The sequence below is a fragment of the Rhinichthys klamathensis genome, unplaced genomic scaffold, assembly GCF_029890125.1.
Source record: "Rhinichthys klamathensis goyatoka isolate OS25496 unplaced genomic scaffold, OSU_Roscu_1.1 h1tg000778l_1, whole genome shotgun sequence".
Classification (NCBI taxonomy): domain Eukaryota; kingdom Metazoa; phylum Chordata; class Actinopteri; order Cypriniformes; family Leuciscidae; genus Rhinichthys; species Rhinichthys klamathensis.
In genome coordinates this window covers 59,237-84,114 of record NW_026607176.1, presented here as the reverse complement: position 1 = coordinate 84,114, position 24,878 = coordinate 59,237, and the positions used below count along the sequence as shown (strand labels likewise).

The 24,878-nt window shown below is 39.7% G+C and overlaps 1 long non-coding RNA gene across 1 annotated transcript; it reads left to right on the top strand.

Moving 5' to 3' along the window:
• The first annotated feature begins 4,800 nt into the window (after positions 1-4,800).
• On the top strand, positions 4,801-23,525 carry LOC130077767 (uncharacterized). The gene is made up of 4 exons (XR_008805826.1): positions 4,801-4,944; positions 5,439-5,503; positions 15,641-15,797; positions 22,982-23,525. It is a non-coding gene; the product is annotated as an uncharacterized LOC130077767 (long non-coding RNA).
• The last annotated feature ends 1,353 nt before the right edge of the window (positions 23,526-24,878 follow it).

Sequence of the window (24,878 nt, the reverse complement as noted above, 5' to 3'; positions counted from 1 at the left end):
CTCTGCTCCTCCAAGCACTCAGCATCTCCTCTGCTCCTCCAAGCACTCAGCATCTCCTCCTCCAAGCACTCAGCATCTCCTCTGCTCCTCCAAGCACTCATCATCTCCTCTGCTCCTCCAGGGGAGATGCTGTTGTGCTTGGAGGAGCAGAGGAGATGCTGTTGTGCTTGGAGGAGTAGTGGAGATGCTGTTGTGTCTCTGGAGGAGCAGAGGAGATGCTGAGTGCTTGGAGGAGCAGAGGAGATGTTGAGTGCTTGAAGGATTTTGATTTTATTTTTTGTGTGTGTCTGCCTTAGAGGTGGTTTGCTGAAGGATAAGATTCATGATTGACTCATGTGAACACTGGAGACAATGTATAGCATTTTTTATTGACTTGCTCCCCATTCCAATTAATGTACAGTCTTCTCCATCTAGTGGTTACTCCATATAATAACAGCGATTATTTAACTCTTTGTGTTTATTGAATATTGACTCTGTGCACTTACTGTAATTCATGCAAATTATAGCAATTAGTTCACCTTGTATGACTTGGTTTCCAAATGAATCTCAAATTGGCACGTCTTTGAAAGAACAATATTTGAAATCTACAAGGACGTTCTAAATTCATACTTTAATAATTACATTAGATGCTATTTGTTTTTGAGCCGTTACTTTGGTGTTAATGTAATAAATAAACGGCAGCAATTGTTTAATTGTTAAAATAAAAATTTTAAAACCACATTGCACCTCAGCCCCCCCTACTTTTTCCATCACCAGCCGCCACTGATAGGTAACCAGTGCAGAGATGATAGAATCGGTGTTATATGATCATATTTTCTTGACCTAGTAAGAACTCTAGCGGCTGCATTTTGCACTAACTGTAGCTTGTTTATTGAGGATGCAGGACAACCGGCTAATAAAGCCATACAGTAATCTAGTCTCGAGGTCATGAATGCATGAACTAACTTTTCTGCATCGGAAACAGATAGCATGTTACGTAATTTAGCAATGTTTCTAAGATGGAAAAAGGCCGTTCTTGTAACATACGAAATATGATTTTCGAAAGACAAGTTGTGGTCTAGTATAACTCCCAGGTCTTTTACCGTAGAGGATAAAGTAACAGGACATCCTTCTATATTAAAGTTGTATTGTAAGTGGTTTTGTGGATAGTTTTTTGGACCAACAAGTAATACCTCGGTTTTATCTGGATTTAGTAGCAGGAAATTATGCGTCATCCAGCATTTTATATCTTTAAGACACTCTGTCAATTTTGATGAGTTAGTGTTTTCATCTGGCCGTGATGAAATATATAATTGAGTGTCATCAGCATAACAGTGGAAATTAATTCCATGTTTTCTTATAATATTACCAAGTGGCAGCATATATATTGAGAATAGCAGAGGGCCTAACACCGATCCTTGCGGCACTCCATAGTCTACTGACGTTATCTTCGATTTTTCCCCATTTAAACAAACAAAATGGTAACGGTCTGATAAATACGATCTGAACCAGCTTAATGCCTGTCCCTGAACACCAGTGTAGTTTTGTAGTCGATCCAAGAGTATTTTATGATCGATAGTGTCAAACGCAGCACTAAGATCGAGTAGAACTAGTATTGAGATACAGCCTTGGTCAGAAGCTAAAAGTAAATCATTTGTAATTTTAACTAGCGCAGTTTCTGTGCTATGATGCGGTCTGAATCCTGACTGAAATTTTTCATATATCTCATTTTCTTGCATGAAAGAGCACAATTGAGCGGACACAGTCTTTTCTAGTATTTTAGACATGAATGGAAGATTTGAAATCGGTCTGTAATTTGCTAAGTTATTTGGATCTAATTGCGGTTTCTTAATGAGAGGTTTTATTACTGCCAGCTTGAATATTTTTGGAACATGACCTAAAGATAAAGACGAGTTAATAATATTAAGAAGAGGCTCTTCCACTACAGGTAACACTTCTTTCAGAAATTTAGTTGGTATTGGATCTAATAAACATGTTGTTGGTTTAGATGCAATGATAAGTTTATTTAGCTCTTCCTGTCCTACAGTTGTAAAGCGGTGTAGTTGTTCTTGAGGGGCGATAGTTGAGGCTGAATCATAAGACACCATAGAGGATTGTACATTTACAATTGTGTTTCGGATGCTTTCTATTTTCTCATTGAAGTAGTTCATAAAATCATTACAGCTATACTGTAACGGAATAATTTGCTCGGGTGATGTCTGTTTATTTGTTAGTCTAGCCACGGTGTTAAATAAAAACCTTGGATTATTTTGGTGATTTTCTATTAGTTTGCGGAGATGCTCAGCCCTGGCTGCTTTTAGAGCCTTTTTATAACGTGACATACTGTCTTTCCACGCGATTCTAAAGACCTCTAAATTAGTTTGTTTCCATTTACGCTCTAGGTTACGAGTTTCTCTCTTGATAGCATGCGTAGCACTGTTGTACCATGGTGCTTTAGTTTTCTCTCTAACCTTTTTTGATCTAATTGGTGCAACAATATCTAATGTACTAGAGAAAATGGTGCTCAAACTGCTAGTCATTTCCTCTAGTTCATCTGTTTGTTTGGGTTCACTGAGCAGCTGAGATAGATCAGGTAAGCTATTTGAGAATCTATCTATAGTGGTCGGAAGGATTGTTCTGCCTGGTCTATAACGTGGCGCAACATGACAAATTTCAGCAGTGCGTATTATACAAGTTACCATGTGATGATCGGTGAGATCGTCACTTTGCGGTATAATATCTATATCGGTTGGATTGGTTCCGTATGATATAATTAAATCTAGTGTATGATTTAGACGATGAGTGGGACCACTGACATTCTGCTTGACCCCAAAGGAGTTTAATAAATCTGTAAACGCAGTCCCTAACGCATCGTTTGTGTTATCTACGTGTATGTTAAAATCTCCAACAATTATTGCTTTATCGGCATTGACCAATAGATCTGAGAGAAAGTCTGCAAACTCTTTTAGGAAATCAGCATATGGTCCTGGAGGTCTATATACAGTAGCCAAGGCTAGAGATAATAGGGATTTATTTCTTACATCTAAGAGCGCAACGTTTAGCACCAGTACTTCAAACGAATTAAACCTGTGACCTGTTTTCTGAGTTACATTAAGAATATCTCTATAGATTGTTGCAACACCGCCGCCACGACCGATCAGACGGGGCTCATGCTTATAACAGTATCCTGGCGGGGTAGACTCATTTAGACCGAAATACTCGTTTGGTTTAAGCCAGGTTTCAGTAAGGCAAAGTACATCGAAGCTATTATCTGTGACCATTTCATTTACAATAACCGCCTTAGGTGTGAGCGATCTAATGTTTAGAAGACCTAGTTTTAGAAATTGTTTTTGTTCACTGATATTTAGATTTTCAGGTTTAATTACAATAAGATTTTTCCTAGATCCTACAGTGGATTTATTATTTGGCCTCACTAAACGAGGAATAGACACAGTTTCTATATAATGTTCTACACTACTTATATCAATTAAATTGGCACAGCAAAGACTGTGATTTGGACTTTGATTTTCTAGTCATACGGTGTGTAACGTCTTGGAGATGTTGTCCGACAGAACAGCCGCTCCGATTCTGCTGGGGTGCAGGCCATCAGCACGGTAGAGCCTAGGGCGCTCCCAGAACAGATTCCAATTATTTACAAAGAGCAGTTTTTGTTCATTACACAATGACATTAACCATTCATTTAGTGCAAATAATCTACTGAACCTTTCCTGTCCTTGTCGGTACGTGGGAAGCGGTCCAGACACGATGATCGTTGCCTCAGGCGCTGTGCTGCGTACCGCCTCGATCAGGCTCCTGTAGTCCTTCTTCAGAACCTCCGTCTGCCGTAGCCTGATATCGTTTGTTCCAGCGTGAAGCACCACAGCTCCGACGCGCTCTTCACCGTTCAGGATCTGGGGAACCTGTGCGGCGACATCAAGAACACGAGCACCAGGAAGGCAGTGAGTGCGCACCTTACCCTTACCTGAGGTAGCACGGACATGACGGACCATGGAAGTGCCGATGGTCACGGCGTCGTCGCGTTCCGACTCGCGAAGAGGGGAGAAGCGGTTCCGGGTGGAGATCTCGAAGACCGGGAGGGGCGGAGAGGTTCTTGCTCTGGTCCTGGCTCGTGTCTTCCGCTGTGGGATCACCCAGGGTCCATGGTGTTGGGTTGGTGCCGGAGTGAATGATGCCAGAGATGATCGCGTCCTCCTGGGCAGAGAAACGCACGGAGTGGACGAAGTCGGAGTCAAAAAGTTACTAACCACTGACTTGTGTGCATCGGCGCGTGACGTTTCAAGCGCTGATCGCCGATCCCGCAGCTCGGCTTGCCTCTCTAGCAGACCACGGATCTGTTTCTCCACCGATTCAAGCTCCAATCGTACCGAAATGAGTTCGAATGTGTCCTCACCTGCACTCAGAGGTAACGTTAGACACACATCTGATATGTTCGCCATAACAGATGAACAACAGTAGATTAGTAGTGATACTACCAATATCACTAGTAATTTAGGACTGAAATGCTGGATATAACCTGTATCCTTTCAGTGAAACGGGTGTAAAATCAGACGCTCGATAGGCGCGAGCCCACGCGTGAAATGCTAGCGGACTAAAGGCTAGTAGCCGAGATTCGCAAAGTTGGGTCTAAGTAGCGATATCAAAGCAATCCGATTGTTTTTTATAAGGAATAGTATCGAGGATAAGTTCCCATGATATAAAAATAGAAAGTGCTTGTTTATAAAGGAGTGGTAAAAAAGAAAATCAAGGATTAATGAATTGATTCGACGGAGCTTTCAAACACAAACACCGACTCCGAGTTAGCCAACAGTTACATAGTTATCGGTAGCTAGCCAGGAGAATATTTTTCCCCACCCGTTGCCTCTGCCGGAGTTTCCATCTTGGGATCGCGGATCCTTCACCAACTGCTTATCGGGATTCGGGACTTCCAGAAAATCAGTAAGTTAAGTAACGTTAACTTTACGTACCATTATACACCCCCCAACATAATGCAAGTTGACGAGCCTCCAATTGTTCAAGTAAATACAGGTTTGTTTCAGGTTTATGTTATTGGTGGTTGAGCAATTTTTCCTTAATAGACCTCACCTCCCAATAATAAAATTAAGTTAACCCACATGGTGCTAACGTCTATCTCAATTATTGGGTAAATGCTGGGTAACTCAACAGTTAACGTTAAAGTCACTGTTGTCCACTGTGTGAACAATATTTTAATTAAGAGAAAATTGATGTAACTTAGAGTTGTAATTGATAAAGTTATAGTGGTAAGTTAACGTTACTTAATTTTTTTTATGAGTAAACATGCACAAACCTTCGGAGCAAAAAAAAAAAAAAAGGCTAATTGCTTTATCATCAAATTTTAAAAAGCCTTTTCTACCCTAGATATAATATACCGTCTAAGTTACCTTCTTTCGAGTGACTCTTTATCTTTGCTGGCATAGGAGACTACCACTCCCTCAGATGTAGAGGCCCAGCTGTCTCCCAATCACTCCAAGGATCATCGTGCTTGGTAAGTTTCACATTCACTGTTAACAAATCCTTAATGTATAACTTTAGGCACAAGCAAAGCAACGTTTCTGGAAAACACTAGTGAATGCAGTTTGTGTCGTGCCATTCTCTGCACCAGTCAGCAGTCACTTCAAAAACTTAACCCCCTGGGGTCTGAGGTGTTTTCAGGGTCCTTGAGATGTTTTGACATGCTCTGACATTTCTGCTTTTTTCAGTTGCTTATAAACATATTAATGGCACAGGTGAAATTACACTCTATATAGCACACACAGGGCTACCATAATATGTGAACAACATGTTAATACATGTTTGTATTGTTGAGAGAATATTGTTTATGCGTGGTTATTGAAAAAACTAAAAAATAAAGTTTCTAATATAAGGCCACAAATAACATACTAAATATCTGTCCACAAGACTTTTGACTAGTGGATGTTGTCGCCTAGAGTTTTTGCTTCGAATTGATCTGAAAATCATTCTGCCTAATCATTCACATAAAACAATAGATTGTTTTAAATTGTGAAAAACATTTTTTTGTTTGCAAAGGCAATATGCGGATGGGCGGAACGGCCCAACCCCCTCATGAATAATTAGGCAGTTCTCACCTGAGCAGACTGCATACTAATGAGCCTTTCATTCAGTGGTGTCACACAAGAAAGAATGCAAGGACAACATATATATATAAATAAATAAATAAATATCTATACACACACACACACACACACACACACACACACATATATATATATATATATATATATATATATATACATACACTACCGTTCAAAAGTTTGGGGTCAGTGAGAATTTTATTTTTATTTTTTGGAGGAAAGAAATCAATACTTTTATTTATCAAGGAATAATTAATTTGATCGAAAGTGACAGTAAAGACATGTATAATGTTACAAAAGATTCTAACCCTAACCCTATTAATCAAAGAATCCAAAAAAAAAAAAACTGTACAACTGACAGACCAACAACTGTTTCAACATTGATAATAATAATAAATGTTTCTTGAGCATCAAATCCTCATATTATACTGATTTGTGAAGGATCATTTGACACTGAAGACACTGACACTGGTGATGCTGAAAATTCAGCTTTGATCACAGGAATAAATTACACTTTACTATATATTCACACAGAAAACCGCTGATTTACACTGGAATAATATTTAATACTATAACTGATTTTTGTTGTATTTTTAATCAAATAAGCGCAGCCATGGTTAGCAGAAGAGAATTCTTTTAAAAGTATTTAAAATCGTACCGACCCCAAACTTTTGAACGGTAGTGTGTATATATATACAAACAATCAAAATATAAATGAAAGCCAAAAGCACATTTTTAGTCACACCTTTTAGCCATCCACATACCATTTTTAGCCATCCACCGCGGTAAAAATAAACCAGTCGCATTTCAAAGTCGTTCGCGAAACGACCGCCAGGTGGCGCAAAGGGACATTTAGCAAAACGTAAGTGGGGCTAATGTCTATTAACAGTAGCCTAAGGATGAAATACTACAAGTTATGGTAATTTCCAAATAAGCCTACAACAAACATTTATAGCCTACTCCGTAATTGTTGGTCATACAGATAAGATATAATCTTTTAAAACTGTAAAAGGCTAAAGTATAGGCCTACACTCACAGGCTAAATGAAAAAATCGCTCATGTGAGAAACAGACGTTTGGGTATTTCTCAGTGAGAAAATTCATAGCCGAGCGGTAGAACTTAGGGTTCATCATCAAGATGACACGGGTTCAAATCCCCACAAACAAGGTCTGCTGTATTTTTTATATTTATTTAGATTTGTCTAGCTCTAAAACTCTGTTACACCATACAGTTTTTTTTTGCTTATATTTATAAAATACAATTATCATGCATTTCCATTTTACACTAAGGAAAAAAAATAGTATCCAACAGAACGACTTTGCATCTGTATAATAATAGGCTACCAATCGTAATTTCAAAAGCAGTTATGTAAAAAAATTAATTATATATAGCCTATATATATATATATATATATATATATATTTTTTTTTCAGGGCTGCCAACTCTCACGCATTGAGCGTGAGAGTAGGCTACTCACGCAATTGACCCAAATCTCACGCTCTCACGCCACACCGCCACATGGTTTTAAGTAAAGTGTGATTTGCCAGGGGGGACTAGGATTTCCTTCTGGTCTAAACATCCCTGCTTCTGCTGAATTATTTTAATCCCCCCCGTAATTTTTTGGTCATACAGATAAGAGAGGCTTACATCGTTCAAAACTGTAAACTTGTATTCATATAGGCTAACGACAAAAACAGTATAGGCCTACAGAGGATCTACTCAAACATGCAATGTAAGCGCTTCCCAATGAGAAAATGACAAGACAAGGGTGAAAATCTCGCTCTATGTAGGCTAAATCGCCCTGAATTAAAATGTAAAAACAAATCAAATAATGTATTTGTCGAAATGTTGCGATATTGTTTCATTTAAGTTCATAATTATTCTATAAATGTTATTTAATTTAGCAGCATTACCACGAAGCACCGTGTTTCGATATTTATTTGAATAATACAAAATAAAATAAAAACTTAATTCACAAATTGCATGCCTTGTAAGGATCCAAAAATCCCTGTAGAATTTAATATTGAGTTGAACATTTTGTTCATGACAACAAATTAACATGCGTTTTTTCAGATTATATTTAGTTTTGCTTGGAAAAAGCTGGCCCAAACCAGTTTTATTTCATCAATTATTGAAATAATGAAATATCACTAGGCTACATGTAACTTAAATCATTTAATTCCTTCATTATCAACACTGTCTAGAATAGTGATTTAAGTGTGAATTGCGACTTCTCTTTGTGTTAAGTCAGCCTCAGACTCCGATAGCCTGTGGGGGGTTGGAGGGACATTGCTGGACAAAGGTGTTAATGTTCCTCTTTCATATGGAGAGTGTCGGATAGCCAGCCTGATGAGCAGGCAAAATTATTGTAAGGATAAATCTGTGTCCAAATGTAGACCCCATATCTTATTAAATTATAAATATTGTAGTTTATTTATTGTAGCCTATTTAAAGTTTTTTTCACACAAAATTTCAATTGAAGTTATTGTAAGGTGAATTCAACAAGGCATGCTGTGTCTTTGAAGCAACAATTAAAGGTTAAATAATTTTTTCGTGATTTGTATGGCTGACACGCAGCGACATATACAGTATTATCAGCTGTATGATGTGTTTTTTAACCCGAAATGTTTAATTTCGAGAGAGAGACCCGCGCGCGCAGCGAGGGAGACTAAATAAACTTGTTAAAAAGAGATCCAGCGCGAGAGAGGCAAAGAGAAACGCATGTTTTTAATTTAATTATGTTTCTTTGGACAATTTTCGTTTTGTAGGCCTACTGTTTTAATTGTTTAATTTAGCTGTAATTTCTTTGGCAATACAAATTTAAAATGTCGCAAGAATAAGATTAGCCTAGTGTTTCTTATTTTGCATCGCAAAAGAAATAAACTCTAAACAAGATGCAACCCTGTTTTAAATTAAAAAATTTAAACCTTGAAATGTTCGAACTTGGTTTCAAACTTAAGTAATTTTAGTGTTCTTTTACATTACACAATAATTTAGCAGACTAAAGACGAGCTTCTTCATTTTCATTTTCTGATGCAATCGGCTGACAATCTTCCTTCATCAGTTTTTGTCGTTTGTGCAGCGGCTGCGGTTCTACAGAAATGTAGCAAATTTATGTTGTAATGATAATCAAACAAAACTCTTGACTTTAAATAAGTAAACAGATATAAACAGTTACCTATTTAAGCATCAAGGTGGGAAAATATAAACGTAGGACAACATCGGTTAAGAACATGTATGCTACATTGAGATTCGATCTCGGGTCGAATGAAGCTCCTCGAAGCTCGTGTCGTTGCGTTGATCACTGAGCTACCGTCTGTACCCTGATAAAGTTGTAAAGCCTCATTCATGTAGCCTAAATGTTTTTATTGCAATGTTTTATGTTGAAATGTTTTCATTATTTATTCAATTACATTTCAGTAGCCTAATTTCAGTATTGTGATTATGAATTATTTTAACTACATTTCACTTGTTGAATTCTTCTGCTACCAGCTTTCAATCGCTCTGAATCAGCGCGGTGCGGCAGCAGATTACACATTAGATAGAATAAACCGGAATAAACGAACACTTTTCAGAGTCTATGATTGTAGCGCCTCTTAGCGGTAAAAGGCAGCAAATACACCACACATTTTACCGCCGCGGTGGAACAGCTGATGTGGGCATTGTCATGGCTTGCCTCGACATTTGCGTTTGAATAGCGCGCGTCCTCCGTGGGCGTGTCAGATTAACGCGTAATGAAGTGTAATGAGCTGGGGAAAAAAATACTGACAGCACTCTCTTTTCATACAGATTGCATAAACTGAGAATATTTGTTTTTTATATAAATTACTTCATTTAAAAGAAGAGAATTTAAGCTTCATAAAGAAAAACCTCTCGTGCCTGTGTGACAAGTAATCGCGGAGTTACAGTTAATCTTAGGACGCGTTTCAGAATGGACTTCACTGACAGAGAGAACGCAGAACTCGCATCATGTTTGTTTTTCTTTATTTGGTGAAAAGCACAACACTTTGTTTTTATTGTGAGTATCCACAAAAAAAATAGAAACTTAACAGGATCTAATGATGTACAACACTTATATGTAAGATCAAAATTAACCGAGTATTTTGAGTCTCTTTTACACTGATAAGAAAAAAAGCGAGACAATCGCGCCGGCGCGATAGCCGACCCCAGGGGGTTAAGTTATGTGCAGTAAGTTACTCTCTCATTTTTAGTAGCCACCTACAGTGGGTACTCAACCAGAATGCCTATTACCGCCGCGAGTCGTGCCGCGGCAAATCCACCGCGGCAAAAATAAACTAGTCGCATTTCAAAGTTGTTCGCGAAATGACCGCCAGGTGGCGCAAAGGGGCATTTAGCAAAACAGCCGCAATTGCTGCATTTTGAAACGTAAGTGCGGGGCTAATAAGTTGAAACTGCATGTTAAAGTAATAATTGTATTATTAATTAAAGACAGACAATTTGGTTAATGTTATTTAAACATACGATCATACAATTTATAGTATACATAGTAGGCTAGTAGCCTATAGGCCAGACGTTTATTTGTACGAACTATTATATATCTCTGTTTGTAGGCTGTTTATTAAAAAACACAGCACAAGGTCTTGAAAAAAAAACAAGAATGAGACTGATTGAATATGTAAAAAATAAAATAAAAATAAACAAACGAAACAGAATAGAACAAACTTTTAGAACAAAAAAAATAAATAATAAAAATAATTGAGCCTATAACAGATTCGGTTAAATTTAAGAAAGCAAAACGTAATTAAGTAAAAGTACATTCTAAACAGAATATAACAAACTTTTAGAGCAGAACATTTTAGGCTATTAATCAAAAGTTAAAATAGGCCTATCTCGCAGTCAGTGAAAATAAATTAGGTGCAATGTCGCTAAACTATTGAGGAATGAGAGGAGTGAAGAGCGCTTCTCTCGTGTGCGCGCACACTGACTGCTGAACAACCGAACTTCTGGGTAATTCTCAGTGAGAAAAGTCGTGGTCGAGTGGTAGAAATTAGGTTACAATCATTTAGATGACACGGGTTCAAATCCCGAATAAATACGGTATTTATAAAATACAATTTCCGTTTTACACAAATGAACAAATAGGCTATCATCCAACAGATTGACTGAATTTATATCAATCTGTATAATAATTCCAATCGTAATTTCAAAAGAAGTTCTGTTAAAAAAATAGAAAAAAAAACTTCATGGGATTTTATAGGCTAGTGGCTACAGAAAGAGGTTGTGTAACCGTGCGATTTGCTGGTGGGGGATTTCCCCCCTCCACACAGTAATCAAAGCCTAATTCACCAATAGACCATTTCAAATATTTTTTAAATATGCAACACGCACGTTTAAACAACAAACAATACAATCTGAACCGGCGCTTCTGCTCCTGTATTGAGAGATAACATGCAGCGCGTTTCAGTTACGACCCTGGTCCTAGTGGCCTTGGCTGAATACATTCACATCTTTTCAAAATGTCACAAAGCGTTTTGAGATGGTTTTGAACGAAATATTGAAGTTTATAATTAAGTGTTTTGGCACAGAGAGTGGCGCTACGCCTTATTCTAAAATCGGGTTTTATTCTGGCGTGTTGGATTAGGCCTAGAGGTCGACAAACGCGGCGGCGCTTACACTTGAATTTATTTTTTCTCATAACAGCTAAAAGAACTTAAAAGGCTCTTCTACTCCGTAATTTTCGGTCATACAGATAAAATATCATCTTTTAAAACTGTAAAAGGTCTACAATAGGCTAACGATAAAACGTTTTCTCGCTAATGTGACCGAACACACTGGACAAACAAACGTTTGGGCATTGCAGTGAGTAAATTCATGGCCGAGTGGTAGAACTTACGGTTCGATCATTAAGATGACACGGGTTCAAATCTCGAACAAACTTGGACTTTTGTAAATTTTATATTAGCCTATTAATGCATTTTATATCCTATTATTAATGCAGAGAAATTTGTCTAGTTCTAAAACTCTTATATTTATAAAATAAAATTCCATGCATTTCCATTTTACACTGGAACAAATAGTATCCACCAGAATGACTTTACATCTGTATAATAATACCAGTCGTCATTTCAAAAGCAGTTCTGTAAAAAAAAAATATATATATATATATATATATATATATATATATATATAGCCTACTATAGGCCCTATATATATTTTGGATTCCCTACATGGAGTTTTAAAACATGGTTTTAAGCAAGGTTTGCCAGGGGGGACGGGGATTTCCTTCTGGTCTAAACATGCTTCTGCTGAATTATTTTAATCCCCACACCGCCTCCCTCCTCAGTAATCAATGCTATAGGCTACTTCACCAATAGACCATAACAAATATATCAAATAAAGAAGTGACACACCAAGTGTCGCTGTAAATTGTTCTAAAATCGGGTTTCTGACGTGTTGAATTAGTGTTCGACAAACGCGTCGGCGCTTTCACTTGGATTTATTTTTCTCATAACAGCTAAAATAAGTTAATAGGCTACTCCGTATTTTTGCCTACTAAATCGTTCAAAACTGTAAAGTTGTATTCATATTAGGCTAACAACAAAAATGTAGTTGTCGTCTCGTCTCTGTCTCCGGGAATTGCGCGTCACAAAAATGAACCGAAAGCCACTTGCCTCAGCTCAGTCACGATAAGAAATCGCTATAGGCTATCTAAAGCATTTAAATGTCTAAATATTTAATAAATGTTTTCTGATTATGTACTCCATCTGAAACTGAGAGGTACAGAGCATCTACTTAAACATGTTTAGCTATGATGTGAGCCCTTCCCAATGAGGAAAGGACAAGACGGGGAAAATCTCGCTCTAATTAAATGTAGGCTAAATCGCCCTGAATTAAAATGTAAAAACAGATCAAATAATTTCTTTGTCGAAATGTTGCGATATTGTTTCATGTAAGTTCATAATTATTCTATAAATGTTATTTAGTTTAACAGCAGGACCACGAAGCACTGTGGTTCGAGATTTATTTGAATAAAAAAGAAAAAGAAAAACTTATTGAAATTGAACGAATTATTGAAATGATATATTTAGTAATAAAGTTTCATGACAGAAATATCACTACATGTAGCTTACATTATTTAATTCCTTCATTATCAACACTTTATAGAGCGGTTTAAGTGTGAATTGCGACTTCTCTAAGTCAGTCTCAGAGCCTGTGGGGGGTTTGGAGGGACAGTGGTCGCAGTTATCGTGCGCGCAGGACAAAAGGTGTTAACGTTCCTCTTTCATATGGAGATGTCGGATAGTCTGATGAGCAGGCAAAGGCTAAACTCTTTTAAGGATAAATCTCTCGATGTGTCCAAGGCCCTATATCTTATTAAATTATAAATAGGCCTATTGTAGTTTATTTTTTTTGTATTTAAAGTTTTTTCACACAAAATTTATATTAAAGTGTTCAATCCAGTTGTTTCTTCTGGTTTTGTAGAGTTTTAGAATGTTTGAGCAGTGTGTAGGCTGGCTATGCATGATTGTCAACAATCTGGCATTATCTAAACATGAACTGTCGACGAAACGCGTTCATGCCACAGCAGATACAGAGCTCATAATTCGCGATCAACCTCGTTTTATTGTAAGGTGAATTCAACAAGGCATGCTGTGTCTTTGAAGTAACAAAGGCTAAATAATTTGTTACAGTTTTTTTTTTTTTTTTTGGAGGGAGGGAGACAAAATTAACTTGCCAAAAAGAGATCCAGTGCGAGAGGCAAAGAAAAACGCATGTTCTTAATGTAGCCTATGTCGTTTAGGACTATTATCGTTTAGTACTGTTTTAATTGTTTAATTTAGCTGCAATTTCTTTGGCAATACAGATTTAAAATGTTGCAAGAATAAGATTCTGTGTTTCTTATTTTGGATCGCAAAGGAAATAAACTCTGAAATCAATGCAACCCTGTTTAAATGAATAAACTGTCCCGACACTTTATTTAAACCTTGAAATGTGCGATGGGGTTTCAAACTTAATTAATTTTAGTGTTTTACATTTTCATTTGTTTTTATATTGAAAGCAATAGGCTATTTAGTTAGTCTGTCATTTTGTGCCAATTACAAAATCAGTCTTTTCTGATTTGTTCAATGTATGGATCTGTTTTGAAAAATTTCTTCCGTTGCTATGGCCGGGTATCAGTGTCATCTCAATTTCATGAATGATTCACAAAACAATAATTTGGCAGATTAAAGACGAGCTTCATTATTTTCATTTTCTGACGCGATCAGCTAATCTTCCCTCATCAGCTTTGTCGTGCAGCGGCTCTACTGGAATGTAGCAAATTCATGTTGTAATGTGCCATTAATAATATTAAACAAAACGGTTGACTTTAAATAAATAAACAGTTAATGAACTCGCTAATAAACAATTACCTATTTAAGCATCAAGAACGGTAACACATAAACGAAGTCGGCCATCTAGGCTATAGTGAGATTCGATCTCGGATCGCTTGAAGCTCCGTGAGGTTTATGTTGTTGCGTTAACCACTGAGCTACCGTCTGAATGGTAATAAACTTCGTCTTATGCTAAACCCTCATTTGGTGTAGCCTAATATGTTTCTGTTTCAATGTTTTATGTTGAAATGTTTTCACTATTTATTCAATTTAATTTCAGTATTGTGATTATGAATTCGTTTCTACAATGTTTCACTTGAATTAATCTGTTACCAGCTTTTAATCGCTCTGAATGAGCCGCGGCGCGGCGGTAGATTACGCAATAGAGAGAATAAACTGACACTTTTCAAAGTCTGTGAGTGTAGCGCCTCTTAGCGGTAAAAGGCAGCAAATACACACCCGAATTTTACCGCCGCGGCAGCGGCGGCGGTAAAAGTATTATTCTGGTTGAGTAACCACTGTATAATGTCGTGATTACTATTTCAGATTGCTTGCTATGCCTGTATCACTCATTGTTTTTCTATCACCAAACCAGTAACTGCTATTTAAATAATTAGTTCACCTCAAAATGAACATTTCCGAATAATTTACAAGATATCCATGTCTTTCTTTCCTTCCTCAATGAAAGAGGAATTACATTTTTGCAGGAAAACATTTCTGGATTTTTCTTTGAATAATGGACTTCCAGAAGTCCAACAATTGTAGTTAAAAAGTATATAAATTATCATTTTGTTTCAGGAAATGACTGATCATTTCGCTAGATAAGACCCTAATCCTCAGCTGGGAACCTGTATAGTCTGTTGAAGTACTTCAAAGACCTTTGAAACTGCATTCATTTGGACTTCAAAACGTTGTTTACAATTGAAGCCCATTATCCAAAGAAAAATCAAGAAATGTTTTCCTCAAACTTAATTTCTCTTCCACTGAGAAAAGAAAGACATGGATATCTTGGATGGCATTAGGGTGAGTAAATTATTAGGAAATTTTCATTTTGAGGTGAACTAATCCTTTAATGCACTGCTTCGAAGATATGTATGCTCCCTGCCCTGTTTTTACAATAATTTATGTGGAAAAAATCTTTTATAGAATGTATTGCTTTGAAATATAATTTTTGTGATGACTCCTGTCTTTACTAAGGAGAGACTGCAAAAAAATGGATGCTGTCGATCAAGGGGAGGGTCGTAACCCCACCTGGTGCTCACATGGTTGCCTTGGCCGCCCTCTTCGCCTGTTACAATGTATTCAACCTAGAGTATTAGGTGGAAGCCAGCACAACACTAGAGTTTGATCAGAGGTATTTTTATCTTAAATAGTATGATTGCAATGTAAAAGCAAATTGACAATTGAAAAGCTGTTCAAAATCATCTTCTCCCTTTAAAATGTTATGTAATAGGGCTGGGCGATATGGCTGAAAACTGTATCACGAAATAAGTGTTTCATATTGGTTGGTATCGACAATTATTTATATTTTTATGACCTATTTAAAACAAGGACCAGGAGAAAAATATATTACATTTAAACATTTTTATTTTAAACCTAAAGGATTAGTTCACCTCAAAATGTAAATTTCCTTATAATTTACTCACCCCAATGCCATCCAAGATATCCATCTCTTTCTTTCTTCAGTGGAAAATAATTTAAAGGAGAACTCTGGCGTAAAATGAACCATTGGTCTAATAACACATTGGTACCTAGTCAACCGTTCTCTGATATTTGTTTTCATGATAATCGAATGTAAAGAGTTTTATCTCTAAAAACTGTTTAGATTATAACGCTAGTATATGGGGGCAAATAATAAGTAAAAACTATCGCTAGTTAATACCTGTCACAGTCCTCGTCTGCACCAGTCTGTCTTTGTGTCTGCACTACACTTCCCAGAATCCTCCTCGTCTCCACACCTGTATTCACTCCCTCACTTACCAGCCTGTCCCTCGTTATCATCATCAGTGTCACCTGTTTTCACCTTGTTATGTTTGATTCATGCTTGTATTTAGTTTGCTTCTGTTCAGTCTGTCCTTGTCGGTCGTTGTAGATGTTTTGGTGTTGCGTGAGTTATACTGCCTGTTTGTACCTGCCTGAAGTTTTATTTGTTAGTAAAAGTATTTGCATTGGAGCTCTTGCCTTTTGTCTTCTTCTGCTTGCTCCGCACCGTGACAGAACGACCGACCAAACAAAAGATGGACTCGGCGGGCCATACCCTAACAGACTACCTCATCAGGATCCTGTTTGAGAGAGGTCTCCGCATCACCATCACCCCAGTGATGCCTCCAACCATCTTCGCCACGCCGTCCATTTTCACCCCGGATCCAGCAGAGCCCGCTGATCCTGCGCCAGAGCCCGCTGATCCTGCGCCAGAGCCCGCTGATCCTGCGCCAGAGCCCGCTGATCCTGCGCCAGAGACGATTCACGTCCAGCCTGCCCAGCCAGAGACGGTTCACGTCCAGCCTGCCCAGCCAGAGACGGTTCACGTCATGCCTGCCCAGCCTGAGATGATTCATGTCATGCCTGCCCAGCCTGAGATGATTCATGTCATGCCTGCCCAGCCTGAGATGATTCATGTCATGCCTGCCCAGCCTGAGACAGATCCGTCCTGCATCAAGCCTTCGCCGCTGGTCCCGTTCAGCCCAGAGCTTCCTTCGCCGCTGGTCCCGTCCAGCCCTGAGCTTCCTTCGCCGCTGGTTCCGTCCAGCCCAGAGACCCCTTCGCCGCTGGTTCCGTCCAGCCCAGAGACCCCTTCGCCGCTGGTTCCGTCCAGCCCAGAGACCCCTTCGCCGCTGGTTCCGTCCAGCCCAGAGACCCCTTCGCCGCTGGTTCCGTCCAGCCCAGAGACCCCTTCGCCGCTGGTTCCGTCCAGCCCAGAGACCCCTTCACCGCTGGTTCCGTCCAGCCCAGAGACCCCTTCACCGCTGGTTCCGTCCAGCCCAGAGACCCCTTCACCGTTGGTTCCGTCCAGCCCAGAGACCCCTTCACCGCTGGTTCCGTCCAGCCCAGAGACCCCTTCACCGCTGGTTCCGTCCAGCCCAGAGACCCCTTCACCGCTGGTTCCGTCCAGCCCAGAGACCCCTTCACCGCTGGTTCCGTCCAGCCCAGAGACTAGTAATGACTCTGTCACTCTCCCCATTAAATTTTTTGGGGGGGGCCATAGGGCTCCGCCATGGCCGCCCGAAGGGCCTCCATCGCCATGGCCGCCCGAAGGGTCCGCACCGCCATGGCCGCCCGAAGGGTCCGCACCGCCATGGCCGCCCGAAGGGTCCGCACCGCCATGGCCGCCCGAAGGGTCCGCACCGCCATGGCCGCCCGAAGGGTCCGCACCGCCATGGCCGCCCGAAGGGTCCGCACCGCCATGGCCGCCCGAAGGGTCCGCACCGCCATGGCCGCCCGAAGGATCCGCACCGCCATGGCCGCCCGAAGGGTCCTCACCACCATGGCCGCCCGAAGGGTCCTCATATCCACCCGAAGGGGCTTCTCCGCCGTGGCCACCCGAAGGGGCTTCACCGCTGTGGCCACCCGAAGGGGCTTCACCGCCGTGGCCACCCGAAGGGGCTTCACCGCCGTGGCCGCCCGAGGGTTCGTCTCCGCCGTGGCCGCCCGAGGGTTCGTCTCCGCCGTGGCCGCCCGAGGGTTCGTCTCCGCCGTGGCCGCCCGAGGGTTCGTCTCCGCCGTGGCCGCCCGAGGGTTCGTCTCCGCCGTGGCCGCCCGAGGGTTCGTCTCCGCCGTGGTCGCCTGAAGAGTCCTCACCGCCCTGGACGCCCGAGGGTCCAACAGCTCCGCCCTGGACGCCCGAGGGTCCAACAGCTCCGCCCTGGACGCCCGAGGGGTCGTCTGCTCCGCCCTGGCCATGCCCACGTCCTGCTCTGCCCTGGCCATGCCCACGTCCTGCTCCGCCATGGCCGCCTGGACCATCCTGGAGTCTGTCCAGCTGCACCCGGTCCGCCTTCCCGTCACAGACTCCAGGATGCCCACCCTCCCACCCCTGTTCTACGGCGTGAGGTCACGCCTACCGGGAGGGGGGAGTAATGTCACAGTCCTCGTCTGCACCAGTCTGTCTTTGTGTCTGCACTACACTTCCCAGAATCCTCCTCGTCTCCACACCTGTATTCACTCCCTCACTTACCAGCCTGTCCCTCGTTATCATCATCAGTGTCACCTGTTTTCACCTTGTTATGTTTGATTCATGCTTGTATTTAGTTTGCTTCTGTTCAGTCTGTCCTTGTCGGTCGTTGTAGATGTTTTGGTGTTGCGTGAGTTATACTGCCTGTTTGTACCTGCCTGAAGTTTTATTTGTTAGTAAAAGTATTTGCATTGGAGCTCTTGCCTTTTGTCTTCTTCTGCCTGCTCCGCACCGTGACAATACCACTAACAAGGCTCAAAATAGCCCCACACTAACACCAAACGGCGTTCGTGGTTCGACTTGTCAAGACTGTTTTCCCAAGATGGCTCCTGCCTGTATACGCGAAGTGAACTGTCTTTATAAAATATCTTCTTATTAAACTGTCTGTACACTTACAAAGTTCTCAATGCTTCGTTTTGGATGTAGGGACCCTCATTATGTTACTGTGGGGCTATTTTTAGCCTTGTTAGTATTATTAACCAGCGATTTCTTTTTACTTAGTATATGCCCCCATATGTATATGTAGTATACATATGTAGTATATGCCCCAACGGCGCGTTATACACTAAACAGTTTTTAGAGATAAAACTCTTTACATTCGATTATCATGAAAACAAATCTCAGAGAACGGTCGACTAGGTACCAATATGTTATTAGACCAACGGTTCATTTTGCGCCGGAGTTGTCCTTTAAGAACTAATCATTTAAAGGGGAAATGAAGCAGTCAATCAAGTTTACATGATTTACAAGATGGATTTCCACTATAATCAACAATTATATAAGAAACATGCCAAATGTAAACATATAAAAGAATTTTTTTTAAATCTTTCGCCGCCAGGGCGCCACCATTGTGCAGTATTCTAACATGTGACGTCACGGGGTTGGTTGGCTTTAGTTAACAGGCTCTGGGCAGTGAATATCCCGACATCAAACTGTTTACACCACAGTGTTTTGACCGCGAACGACTAATGTTAGGTACAGTCATTAGACAAAAAGACGACGTCTAATGTTATATTTTAACAAACTGCACATAGAAACATTGTTCACGATGTCTGCCATCATATTCCCGTCTCGTCAACACCATGTAAGTTACGTTGCTATGTAGAACAGCCGGTGGTGGTTTGGGGCGAAGAGCGGGTTTGCAACGCTACCTGGTGTCAGTGTGGCTGTTGTACTGCGATGCCCACCGTGTCAGTCCATCTGCTTTCAAGAGGTTGATCTTGACCATGTATTGCGTGGTCAATTCTGCATCACCGGCGCGCACATTTACCATGCTGTGCCGGGAGGTAACTTAGACGTGTTGGAAGCGGCGATGCTTTCCCTGAAGGATGTCAGAGTGGAGGCACTTTTTCCTAGTATGTGTAGCTACTACCAGTGCGAAAACATGGACGTTTCATTTCCCCTTTAACAAATATATGCTAACTTACATGGTGTTGACGAGACGGGAATATGATGGCAGACATCGTGAACAATGTTTCTATGTGTAGTTTGACAACATATAACATTAGACATCGTCTTTTTGTCTAATGATTGTACCTAACATCAGTCGTTCGCGGTCAAAACACTGTGGTGTAAACAGTTTGATGTCGGGATATTCACTGCCCAGAGCCTGTTAACTAAAGCCAACCAACCCCGTGACGTCACATGCTAGAATACTGCACAATGGCGGCGCCCTGGCGGCGAAAGATTTAAAGTTTTTTCTTTTTTTCTTTTATATGTTTACATTTGTCATGATTCTTATATAATTGTTGATTTATAGTGGAAATCCATCTTGTAAATCATGTAAACTTGATTGACTGCTTCATTTCCCCTTTAAACTTCATCTGATTCATAGGTGTGATTGGCAAAGGACAAAAAGCTGGAAATTATAAGGCGTACATATCATGACGCGGCCACAGCACGTGATTATCTCGGTAGTTAGGACATCGCACAAGATTTGTCAACACAGAAAACATTTCATCGTTTTTATTTTTAAAAAATGTATTCATTTAGCTGACACTTTTATCCAAAGCGACTTATAGCAATTGTATGTCAGAGGTCGCAAGCCCCTGGAGCAACTAGGGGGCACATTGCTCAGCTTGATCAGGGACACATTGGTGTCTCACAGTGGATTCAAACCTGGGTCTCTCACACCAAAGGCATGTGTCTTATCCACTGCACCATCACCACCCTTAATCAAATGTAAAATATCATCACTGGATAGGTTTTGTTTGTTTATTTAAAGTGTGGTTTATGTCATCTGAATGTGCGGAACGCTTTTCAGAGAAGATAAGGCAACGTTATTTTAGTACAATTCACACCCAGCGGTAATTTAGGGAAAAACAATCTCTGAATCCCTCATGTGAAACTTCGGTCTTCGACCTATCATCGTGTCAATTCTCAATTGATAATCTATCTATGATAAACTATGCCGCGTTAGTTAAGTTTACATTTGATTACTTTACTAGAATTCTATTTAGACCATACCTGAACAGTAGTAAACCTTCCTGAAATTAAAGCACTGTGTAGGCCTATATAATGTGTTTCATATATAGGTACCGACAAGAATACCGTAAAAGTACCGGATCGATAAGCAGTATCGGTAAGAGTAGTAAAACCATTACAACCTTAACGATTTAGATGTTCCAATTCGATTTCGATTTGCAAGCTTTTGCTTCTCGATTTTAAATTAATAAAAAGAAATATAGAGCCACAAACCTGTATATTAAACTTGATTTTAGGTACACTTGGGTACATTAAAACAGAACCCAACTCTATATTTCAAATGAATAGGCAGGATTTTTATGCAAGTAAGAACAGTGGCTTGTCTTGATCAAACATGATCAGGTTATTTTATGTTTAAGATTAAGCATAAAATCTCACAGCATTAGCATGAAGACTTCGAAGAAATCTACCCATTTATATTATTTATTTTGGCTATATGGTGTTTTATGAAAAAATATTGCTCTCTCTCACTCCCTCACGCATAATAATTAAAATCAATTGAGAATTGACACGATGGTAAAAGATCGGAAGACCGAAGTTTATGTCGAGCATTCAGAGATTTTTTTTTTGTTTTTCCTGAATTACCACTGGGTGTGAATTGTGCTATAAAAAAAACGTGCTATTGTGCTATATATTTTTTTTTTTAGCTGATGCGGAACAATTTTCACTTTCAATAAACAAAAAAAACTATCCAGTGATGAAATGTTTCCTGTGTTGCAAAAATCTGCAATGTCCTAAACTCCCAGGATAATAAAACGCGTACCGAGTCTGCTAATGATGCGTCCGATTCTCGAACTAATTACTCCTTTGAACCGAATACATTTAATGAATGGTTAAAATAACTGATCTGTCACGAGACGTCTGCATCGGTGTATAACAAATTGGTAACACTTTACAATATGGTTCCATTTATTAAACTCTAGTTAACTACATTAGTTAACATTAACTATTAATAAACTGCACTTCTACAGCATTTATTAATCTTTCTAAATGTTGAAGGGTTAGGTCACCCAAAAATGAAAATTAAGTCATTAATTACTCACCCCCATGCTGTACCAACCCTGTAAGACCTTCGTTCGTCTTCGGAACAGAAATGAAGATATTTTTTGATTAAATGTGACAGCTGCATCACTCCTCCATAGGCTCCCTAAGGGAATGAATCCTGACGGCCCAGAAAGTCAATGAAGAAAATGTTTAAATATTCCATGTCACAACAGTGGCTCAATTATAAGTTTATCAAGCGACAAGAATACTTTTTGTGCGAAAAAACAAACAAAAATAACGACTTTATTCGACTATTCCTTTTCTTCCTTGTAGGCCTGAAACGAGACTTCAAGAGATTTCCACGACGCGCACGCGCGAGAACTTAACTGAAGTAGTTGAAGGAGATCGCAATTCTCGCGCATGCGTTGTGGAAATCTCTTGAAGTCTCGTTTCAGGCCTGTTTCAGGCCTGATAAACTTATAGTTGAGCCACTGTTGTGACATGGAATATTTAAACATTTTCTTCATTGACTTTCTGGGCCGTCAGGTTTCAATCCCTTAGGCAGCCTATGGAGGAGTGATGCAGCTGTCACATTTAATCAAAAATATCTTCATTTGTATTCCGAAGATGAACGAAGGTCTTATGGGGTTGGTACAGCATGGGGGTGAGTAATTAATGACTTAATTTTCATTTTTGGGTGAACTAACCCTTTAATTTCTCCATTTACTAGTAGCCTAAATTATTTAAATAAGTTGTATTTGTTAAAAGAACACTCCACTTTTTTTTCTTTTTTTTTTTTAAATTGGCTCATTTTACAACTATCCCAGAGTTAAACAGTTGAGTTTTACCGTTTTCGAAACCATTCAGTCGATTTAATGTGTTTTCTTCTTTAATTTCAGGGCTCCAAATAGGATTCTATGTCTCCAAGGTCAAGGCATGCAAGAGGCCATAGACCTTTGTCAAGTGCCAGGGGAAGTTTATTTTCCTTTCTGTTTTAAATGTTCATGCAAATGTTAAATATTTATTTTTTAATGTTCAATGTTTTATTTTATTTCAATATTGCCATAGTGTCATTTATTGCTCTTTAGAATGGGGTAATCAGTTATTTGCACAACTTCAAAGTAGTAAATTTTTTTTACTGTATTGTATCAATTTGCATTATTGTTCCATTATAGCAACTAGTCATACGGAGCTAGTGAATGAACTAGTAACAGTTTGCTTTGTAACTTTACAAATCTTGTAATGAAATAGGCTCGTTGTATCAATTTGTATTATTGTTCCGTCATAGCAACCAGTCATGCAGAACTATTGAATGAACTAATAACAATTTGCTCTGTAACTTTACAAAAACTCGTTTTATAAAATTTTCTTCAGTCGTAAATTAAAGGAACACGCCAACTTGTTGGGATTTTAGCGTATTCACCGTATCCCCCAGAGTTAGATAAGTCCATACATACCCTTTTCATCTCCGTGCGTGGCGTAACTCTGTCTGACACACCCACCGCTAGCCTAGCTTAGCAGAAAGACTGGGTCTAAATGGCTCCAGCTAGCATACTTATCCCAATAAGTGACAAAATAACGCAAACATTTTCCTATTTACATGTTGTGATTTGAATAGTCACAGAGTGTACAAAAAAACAAGGTCATATGAGACAGCCATCTTTTAATTGTATAAATATTGGGAACTATATTTTCAGAAGGTGAAGCACTGCTACTTGGGCGGAGTGATTACTGCAGCACCCGAGACGCGCCGTGGAGAGGAGCAGAGAGTTCGTTCAGAGTTGGAGTAATAGAATCAGCAATTACTAGATAGTGAAAGCATAGTTTACAATCATGGGTGTTCGCTGTATTGTAAAGAGCTGTGACAATAAATGGGAGACCAGGTAATGCCATGATGTTTCATAGAATTCCAAACAAAAATGCATCCTGACTAATAAATATCACAGGTCAGCGTTTTTGGTTGGAATTCTATGAAACATCATGGCATTACCTGGTCTCCCATTTATTGTCACAGCTCTTTACAATACAGCGAACACCCATGATTGTAAACTATGCTTTCACTATCTAGTAATTGCTGATTCTATTACTCCAACTCTGAACGAACTCTCTGCTCCTCTCCACGGCGCGTCTCGGGTGCTGCAGTAATCACTCCGCCCAAGTAGCAGTGCTTCGCCTTCTGAAAATATAGTTCCCAATATTTATACGGTTAAAAGATGGCTGTGTCTCATATGACCTTGTTTTTTGTACACTCTCATTTATACAAATCCCAACATAAATAGGAAAATGTTTGCATTATTTTGTCACTTATTGGGATTAGTATGCTAGCTAGAGCCATTTACATCCAGTCTTTGTGCTAAGCGAGGGTAGCGGTGGGTGTGTCAGACAGATTACAGCATGCATGGAGATGAAAAAGGTATGTAAGGACTTATCTAACTCTGGGGGATACGGTGAAAAAGCTTAAGTCCCAAAAAGTCGGTATGTTCCTTTAAATTTAGCAACAGTAGAATAAGCATGATAATAGACTTCACGCCATTAGACTATCTAAAGTTAACACTCCGCTGGGCGTTGTGGCCACATTACTTGCATAGAACGTGCATTAACTTTGGATGGTATAATGGCATGTTGTCCAATGTCCATTATCCCTTTGTTGTACCTGTTTTGTCATTTCTGTTCACCAAATCTTTTTAAATAAATAACTGTTAACAATTTTCTTATTGTCTGCAGTTTATTGCAATGTTTTAGGAAAATGGGTGTTTCTTTTAATGATGGCTAATATTAAATTACAGTGATACAGTA